Source organism: Thermobia domestica, chromosome 2 (assembly GCF_964235325.1).
Source record: "Thermobia domestica chromosome 2, izTheDome1.hap1.1, whole genome shotgun sequence".
NCBI lineage: Eukaryota > Metazoa > Arthropoda > Insecta > Zygentoma > Lepismatidae > Thermobia > Thermobia domestica.
The window spans coordinates 10,560,027-10,569,438 of NC_137455.1; the positions used below are offsets into that span (position 1 = coordinate 10,560,027).

At 37.7% G+C, this 9,412-nt stretch overlaps 1 non-coding gene across 1 annotated transcript; it reads right to left on the minus strand.

The window, feature by feature from the left end:
• Window positions 1-1,212: 1,212 nt before the first annotated feature.
• On the minus strand, window positions 1,213-1,332 carry TRNAL-CAA (transfer RNA leucine (anticodon CAA)). Its single transcript has 2 exons — window positions 1,295-1,332; window positions 1,213-1,258 (listed from the first exon to the last, which is right to left on the minus strand). It is a non-coding gene; the product is annotated as a tRNA-Leu (tRNA).
• Window positions 1,333-9,412: the final 8,080 nt, after the last annotated feature.

Here is a 9,412-nt window from a genome sequence, read left to right on the forward strand (position 1 = left end):
GGTGGATCCGTTCCGGGGCTGGGAGCGTAGGCTCCCAGTTTTTTGAGTGATAAAAATAATTGAAGCTATTATTTATATATTTTTGAAAGTTTTTATATACCTATCACAGGCTGTCCCCCCATCAGTTTTTACTTTCTAGATCCGCCACTGGAGCCACCGCGGCCCTTGGGATAGGATTCGAGCCCATGTCCTCAAACAAGGGCCAAAATTCTCTAATTTTCATCTCTGATTGGTTGAATGTTAGTTTAGTGTTCTTTTCAGCACCGAGACTGTATGACATGGGATAAGAACCTAATAGTATTTCGCCGGTAATCTAGCTCAGGTCTCCCGCGCCGTGGATGCGTACGTTAATACGCTAACTCTATATAGTCATGGGGGTGCTCAAGCTTTTGCTTGATTAGATTAGATGACAATTTAGTAGCCAAAGACATTTCAGTAGCCAAAGCTATATGAGACGTTGAGCAACAGTTTAACGTGGGATCCGAACCACATGAGCTCTCACCGAGAAATGAACGGATCTCCCACGCGAAATGAACTTATGCTATTCACATAGCCACGAAGGAACTCAAAAAGTTCTCACTTGAGTGTAGGACAAACCGCTCGGCCACTTTGAATTGGAAAAAAAAAATTTCAAGCAGGCGAGGTTCAGCGTATTGCTGCTCTACCACCTTGATATACCAGGGGCGGATCCAGGACGGATTTCTGGGGAGGGGCGGTTGGTTCTAATACTGATACTTAGAGCTACTTTTAAGAGCTCCAAAGTCTGGGATTGGTTTTATTTATATATATATAAAATAAGAAAGTTTCCTCTTCTGGCGGGCAATCGCCCCGATCACCCCCTGGATCCGCCACTGTGATATACAACATCAGAATGTGTGCCAATAATCTCCATCTCAAATAAAATCGCTTGGTTTGATCCCAGCTTGCGGCAAGTGAGCTTTGTGGTGGACGAACACCGTGTGCTTGGGTTTTCTCGGGGTTCTCCCGTTTCCTCCCATTTTCCTCCTTCCATCATTTCATTTCTCATCATCACTGTCTCCTTTAGCCTAGCAGGCATAAACGTGGGACGTAAAACTTAAAGATTTCATTTAATATATATAATCGTTTCAAAATTTTCCACAAGCTAATAATTTGTTAATACAACCCAATCACTAATTATTTCCCTAATAAAATACGTATTTGCTCACTTAAAAAAAAATAAGAAAAAGTATTTGTCAGGAGTGGGATTCGAACCCACGCCCTCATACGAGGACCAGAATTCCTCAACTCACTCTTGAAGTGAGAAGCTAATGCGCTTGAGTCTGGCGCCTTAGAGCGCTCGGCCATCCTGACGCGCAGCTATGATTCTACGAAGTAAGTTTATCCGGCAAGAGCTGTTTGTGTGTGACCTTGTAGTATACGCGTAATGTTTACTTTTCATTTTGTTTTCGAGAGTGTTTTTTAGTTCATAATTTTTTAAAAATTTCCTTCCGCTTAACTCGGGGAACCAAGTGTGCATTACATGACACTATTTATGAATGTTCCAAATTGAGTTGAGTTGATTTTAGTTTAGCGTCCCGTTCAGCAGCGAGGCTATATGAGACGTGGACCTACTGATTAACGTGGAATCCGAACCACATGAGCTCCCGCCGCGAATCGAACCCGGATCTCCCATGTTCCAAATTGAATACAGTGTAAATTATTAGGTTACTGATTTCGAGAAGCAGTGCTCGAAGTTACTGCGTTCAAATTACACCAGAGCAGTGATGAATTCAGGGGGTAGCCCGGGTAGGAATTTTCCCCCGAGAAACTCAAAATTTCAATCACAAAATGTAGAAATTACTTTACTGAAACTCCCCTCCCTTCCTCAGGAGTCCACATTCCCTCCCGGGTGAAAATGTCTGAATTCAACACTGCACCAGAGATCCAGGATGACTCTTTAGTCACCCCAAATCCAACGTTGTTTAGAAGTCTATGTGTACATTATTTCGAAATAAGAGTTCAATTTAACGTCCCGTATTTATACCTGTAAGTAATGCTGCAAAACGTAATATCTGTACAGGGTCGGGTTTGATGTTTTGCCGTCCCTAGGCCGAAAGTGTTCCTCGCCCCTCTCCCTGGCGTGCAGTCGCGCACTCAGAAATTTTTGCTGGGAGTAGTCCAAGTTTTAGGGGGTTCCAATATTATTTCTATGTAGGATTGAATGGGTATTATTCTGCACCCGAAAAGACGTTAAGAGTCTTCATCCCGGCGAAATTAAAATACCGCTAATTTTACAGTAATTATGTGATATCTTCAAATAGTTAAAAGATAATTGAAATATGGAACAAGAGCGCCCTAGACAATATTATTTTGGGTGAGGTACCGTTATCACAAGTCACCTAGTGGCTTTCCGTTTTCAGCTGTTTAGAAACGCGAAAATAAATGCCGATTTTCAAAATGGCTCGAATTCGAAAGCAGATAAGTGAGTCTAGATAACGGTATCTCATGTAAAATAATATTGTCGAGGGCTCTTTTGTTCCACATTTCGATTATCTTTTATCTATTTGAAGATATCACATAATTACTGTAAAATTAGCGGTATTTTAATTTCGCCGGGATGAAGACTCTTAAGTAAATGTAAAATGTTTCCACCTATATTTTTGGGGGAAAAAAAGTTAAGAATGCTCCAAGGGCATTGCTAGAACGAACTTAAAAAGAATTATTTTTTTCTTATTAACTTCTACAGGCTTTATATCAATTGTTCTATGTACTTTAATTATTATACTCATTAAACAATTCTTGTAGTATACCTTTCCATTTATAATTTCCTTGAATACTAAGTTTTTTCCACATGTCTTAAATGGTTCCTTAAATCTCCTGAAATACAAACTTTTTTTTTTTTTTTTTTTTTTTTTTTTTTTTTTGGCCAATATCTCGGGAACGGTAAAAGTAACGCGAAAAGTTTCATCACTTTTTTGAGATAGTTTTTCATGCTCTATCGAATGAAGGGCTCAAAATTGAAAAAAAAAAAAAAAAATGAAAATAACAGACACACACACACACACACAGACATAGAGAATTTATTAACGAACTTTTCAAGTTCGTTGAAAATTATAAAACTAAATTGTTTTCATAAGAGAAAGAGTACAGATGAATTTTCGTGCTACATCAATCATTTCCCTGTTAAACAAGTGGGAATCTGGCCCTAATCTGGCCTAACATAATCCTACGAGGGGGTTATAAGGCCAGGGAGTTTAGTTTATTTGCTCCAGATTATTGATCTCAAATCAGTTGATAATTTCAGCAGATTCTCCCTCCCCCCCGCATGTTTATATGTGGGGAACTTACAATGTACGGGGAATGAAAATAGTACTGCTAAGACACTGGTAACCCCTTTTAAGTAAGATCGAAGATATGCTCCGGGGATGGGAGTGATTTCATAGCTCCTGGTATGACTCCCCTGGGCTATCCTTGAAATCATCATTGCCTCAAGAGATTTATGGCAATAAAATACAGTATCTGTGCGAAATGTTTAAATTTTAATGGCATTCAAACAGAGGAGAAAACATATGTATTTACAAAACTCCAAACACGAGCTTGATACGCAGTGGTGGATCTAGCCTGGGGCCAGAGGGGCATAGGCCCCCTAATTTTTTGAGTGACAAAAATAATTTAAGCTATTATTTATATATTTTTAAAGTTTATAATAATATACCTATCTGGGTTCTGGCTGCCCGCCCCCCTATTTTTTATCTTCTAGACCCGCCACTGTTTCTACGGTTCAGTCATCATTGTTCATACACGACATAGGTCCATTATGGCACAACCTTGATTCAGATACGCAAGGTTAAGCTTCAGAAATGAACATAATATCAGTCGGTAATTGCAATGATAGTTCATTACGGGCTCTAAACCAGGATAGAGAAAACAACCACAATACTGGTAGAGGCGCTAGTGTAGCATGTGAACAAATTTTAATATTCTGTGAACTTCGGCCCATTCTCTTGTTTTACTAAGCAAGCAGCAGCCAACAGGACATTCTTCTAATGCTTAATTTGAAGACAAGGAATAAACATAAACAAACAAACGAACAAACGAAAATAGAGGAGAGAAAAAAAGGAAAAGAAACGAGGAATCTGTAGTTGAAAAAGTCCACTACGACACACACACACAGACACTCACGTGACATTCTTGTTTGCTCTGACCTTGAGGAATCCTGTTGACACTCTCTGTGTTCTTCGTGTGTTCCTGTTATCTTCCACAGAACGAGATAATCAAAATGCATAAAACAAGAGATAAACAGACATATCTTAGTCCTCATGAAAATGTACAATTGAAAAACTATTTCTAGTTAACATTATTTTCCCTTATTATTATGCATATTTCAGTATATTGTATTATTTTTTTGTGTTTATTAATTAATTATTTTTTTTTTTTGTACTGAGGATGGTGTATTCCTTAAAAGTAGGGTATCAGAATTAATATATTATATATTTTTCTTGTTTAAATTCATATGATTTCTCTCTATTTCTGAGAAAAAGGCATCCAAATTTAATTACAAAACGAGTTAGATAATCTCTATATATAAACATGAAAGTAACTATGTTTCTGACTTCATTACTCTTGAAACACCCGACAAATCGCAATCAAATTTTCAAGATAGATGGAGTTCGGGCCTGGGATAGTTTTTTTTTTTTTTATCACATCACTTTGACAATGGGGAGGAGAAGGGGAAATAGATAAAAAAAATCATCGAAAATGACCGATATTAGCAAGGATGTTATAAAATAGAGGATCTGCCCATATGTATCTTCAGCCTATTAAATCAATGAAGCCAAAAAAACAACCGAGCATCGGCACGTCTGATTTGCTACTCTCGTTTCCGCCATCTTCTGATTGGCTACATTCGTTTCCGCCATGATTGTTGACTCAAAACATTGCGATCTTATTGGGCGGAGTGGGCAGAAGTAAGGGTGGCGAAACTGTGACGTGTGGCTTCAAGATTTTGTTATAAGGGCACATCCTCTATTTTATAACATCCTTGGATTTTTAGTGCCGAATCCATAGTTTTGGGGATTGCTGGAATGAACGATCAGCCGATAGCACAGAGCGCTTCAGTATTAATTTTTCTTATTTTAACCCATCGAAACGGGTAATTATAAATACATCATATAATTAACTTGGTGAAATCGTGCTTAGAGTTGAATATAGAGGTTCTGGGAAGTTGTTTTTTTTTTTTTTTTTTGATGTTTTTTATTTTCAAACACGAATCTACAATACTTGTCTTTCGTGATAAATCTAGGTATTATACTAGGACAAAGAGAACTTGAAGAGGTCGATAATTTCAAGTATCTGTGAAGTACTTTCACGAGAGACGCTTACTGCATCATAGAGATCAGGTCAAGAATTGTCATAGAAATAAAAGCATTCAGCAAGAAAAGATCACTTTTAACTAGCAGGCTCAATATTGGACTTAAGAAAGAAGTTAATCAAGTGCTATATATGGAGTATTGGACTTTATGGTTCAGAGACTTGGACATTACAGAAGTTAGAGAAGAAATATTTAGAGAACTTCGAAACGTGGTGTTGGAGGAAGATGAAGAAGATAAACTGGACAGAGAGAGAAACAAAGAAGACGTTTTAAAACGGATAGGAGAGAAGATGATGCTTTTAGCCAGTATTCGTAGGAAGGTCAATTGGATTGGATACATCTTGCGAAGAAATTGTCTTCTTCATTCCGCCATAGAAGGAAAGATGGAAGGAAAGCGAGGAATAGGAAGAAGAAGAACACAACTGATCGATGATTTGAAAAAATAGAAGAAAATATTGGGAAAGAGGAAGCTGAAATCGAGAAACATGGAAGAAACATTTTCAGGGCCAAACCTAAAATTAAAAAAAAAAAAAATGAAAAGAAAACACATCATTAGTCCCAGGATCTGCAAAAAGTCAGAATACTTATAATAATAATAATAATAATAATAATAATAATAATAATAATAATAATAATAATAATAATAATAATAATAATAATAATAATAATAAAAGTCTTAACATCAAATATCACAAATGAAACAAACTTAATATACGCAGAATCCATTTACAATATTCCTGTATTAAGGGGGGCTTGAAATAGGTTAGTTCTCCACGGGCTACGCCACTGTAGTAGAACGCAGCGAAACAGGTAAGAATTTAGAAGAAGCTGCAGGCTGGTTTGTGTGCTTTATTTGAAGCTGTGAATATTCTGTGAAATAGGTGGCCTTGAGTGCCAACTACGCACAGGATAGGATTCCGTGAAGTGGGACCGGAAGTATCTAAGGTACTCGCACAAACACACGTAACGAATGGGTGTGTCACTGTATCGGATCGTATCCCAGAAAACACAACGTGTGGGCAGAAAAAGACTTCTTTTCATCCCTAAGTTTCCCGATTTTGAATCTCCAAGAACTGTATGATTTTCTTCTAAAGGTGAGAGGGTGTCTGCAAAAGTTGGCAAGGAAATGTTATGTCCTGTTGGTTTCTTGTAATAATAGCAGCGCCATAATAATGGATGGATTCAGATGTTATGTGATGGTGATTCATGGCGGCGTTTATGAGTCTTAGTAGAAGTAACTTCAGCTGTGAATCATCTTCACGAGTGTTGGAATAAAACTGTCAGCCAGTTGGTCGGTGCGTTACTAGGTGGCTTTTATATTCACTCAAGCATCTGTAGGTAACTTCAACGGAACGAGTGATATAACAATCCTTTCACACTTACGAGGTGCTCCTATGTATATGGCCTGTCTAACGAGTAGCACGCATCGACCAAGTTCGATTCCCGGTATGAGCACGGAGAACTGAACTTAAGAGGTAGAGTCGTCCGCTCTGGGAAGCCACACATAACGATATGAATAAATGCGCTGACCACCAGGGCCGCATCCACTGGGGGTCTACCGGGTCCAGAGCCCTAAAAAAAAACTTCCCAACTCCACATACATTGGTACAGTTTCTTAATAAAACTCTACTTGTTTAACAGGGTAATGATTGATGTAGCAGGAAAATTTGATTTTATACTTCATCTGTACTCTTTCTCTTATAAAAACAATCTAGTTCTATCATTCTTTTCTAATATATAGGTGGAAGTATCGGATACAGGATAATACTCCTTCAATACTACACTGAGGAAAAAATCGTATGTGGGGTGTAAAATCATATGTTACATTTGTAAATTCTGTAGTTTTTGAACTTAACGAACAGCAAACGTATAACAGAAAACGCGTGTTTTATAATACTTTCTGTATATCTGTTCCATCTATACGTACTTTCCGTATGAAACAATATAGGCAGTCAGGATCTCACATACAAATGGACGTATGTAACATATAGCTGACGAAGGTAACATACATATATATGTATGTAATATAAGGAAGACTGTTAGATATCAGACATCCTGCAACGGCATGATGTAACATCTAAGGGTAGTGCCGATGTAGCATAAGCATAACGTATGCTTCATACTGATTTCTATAGTAAACAAGATAATTCCGTATAGGCTATTTGTATAATGTACCGCTGTCCGGAGAACGGAGGATTTTTCTCAGTGTAGAAAGACGTACTGGCTTGTACTATAGGTCCTCCCAAAGGATGAACCCCAACAAGTATTAGGGATGCGCACGAGACAAGATTTGTGGCTGTCTCGTCTCGAAAATGTGCTGCAAAAGTAATGTCTCGACTCGAAAAATGTATATTTCTCTATTGGAAGAACCGTGTCTCGACTCGAATTTTGTCAGGAAAATCCTGTCTTGACTCGTCTCGTGCGCATCCCTAACAAGTGTTACTGGAAGGGGCCGCTGTGGCTCAGTGGTAGAGCGTTCACCTCTGGTGCTTGGGGTCCTGGGATCGATCCCCGTCAAGTGAACTTTATGGTGTACAAACACCGTGTGTGTGGGTTTTCTGGGGGTTCTCCGGTTTCCTCTCTCACTTTTTTCATTCCACCATTTCATTCATTACTCATCATCACTGTCTCCTTTAGCCTAACCGGCATAAGCGTTGGACGTAAAACTCAAAGATTTCATTTCATTTTTCAAAAATTACTGGGTGCTCGCCTGCTGACCACACATCACAAAACAAAATCTATCTAGCCAGCTGTAACTCCTCATGAATTTTTTCGTAGTAACAAATTAAACAACAACAGAGAAAAATATCTTCTCTTGTAAATGTGTAGGCTCTGGTCTATTCTCTTTCAGAAACGGGACACGGTGGTTCAGTTAGAGTGCACTCATCTCTGATTTGAGGAGTCCTTGATTCGATACCAGACCAGATTAGTTGATTATGGATAGAGTTACCCACCAGACGAGACGAGAATTAAGGTTTTCTCGTCTCGTCTCGTATTTCTTTTTGTCGAATTCTTGACTCGTTTCGATTCTTGAAGAATGTTTTTCTCGGCACGACTCGATTCTTGGAAATGTTTTCTCGCCTAGTTTTTGTAATTTATGCTGAATATTTATGCTCTAACTTTCTTTTTAATTTGACCTAGAAATGATCAGAATTTTTCTGGGTTGACAAATGATCATCATTGTATTCGTACAATCACTTTTTCAATTTATATTTTTTTTCTTTTAGTATGAATCTAACATTAAAATAGTGTTTTGAGATCTTGGATGTGGGTAAACTATAGTGTTGTCCTAAACAACATTCCAGGAATTTATCGTCTCGTCACGATAACGAAACGAGAACTGTCATGATTCTCATCTCGTTTTTCGAGACAAGAATCGCGACGAAGTTAGAATTTTTCTCGGTTCGTGCGCAACATTAGCCGTGGACAACATCGTGTTTGTGAGTTTTCTTGAGGTTCTCCCATTTCCTCCCACATTGACATTCCACCTTGTATTTCATTGTCATTCACTCTCTTTAGTCAATATGGCATATCGTGGGACGTTTAAAAAATTGTATCTAGAACTACGGCAAGAAAGTAGAGAAAAGTAAAGAATTTCCTAAAATTCTGATGTTTAAAATTTATTCAATTTAGTATCTCTGAGTATTATTTGGTTTTGTGGTCATGTATTAAGGTTAGTGTAAAGGGACAAGTTTTGCCGATAGATGGCACTACAGTCTTCGTATCTCTCCCATGTATTTTTTACCTTTCACGAAAATTTACAATTTCTCTTACAAATTTCAACCTAGAGACTTTAAATTTTTAGAGAAGGAACTTCATAACCTATTAAAGGGAACAATCCGTGCCGATTTTTTTATTAAGAATTTTCTTCATCGTTGAAACAGTTTCATTCTTAAAGGTTTGGATATCCATTTCAACAATCGACCCATTTCAATAATGAAGAAAATTCTAAATAAAAAGTCGACACGGATTATTGCCTTCATTAGATTATGAAGTTCCCTTTCGAAAAGTTTGAAGTCTCTAGGTTGAAATTTGTAAGATAAATCGTGATTTTTTGTGAATGGTAAAAAATACATGGGA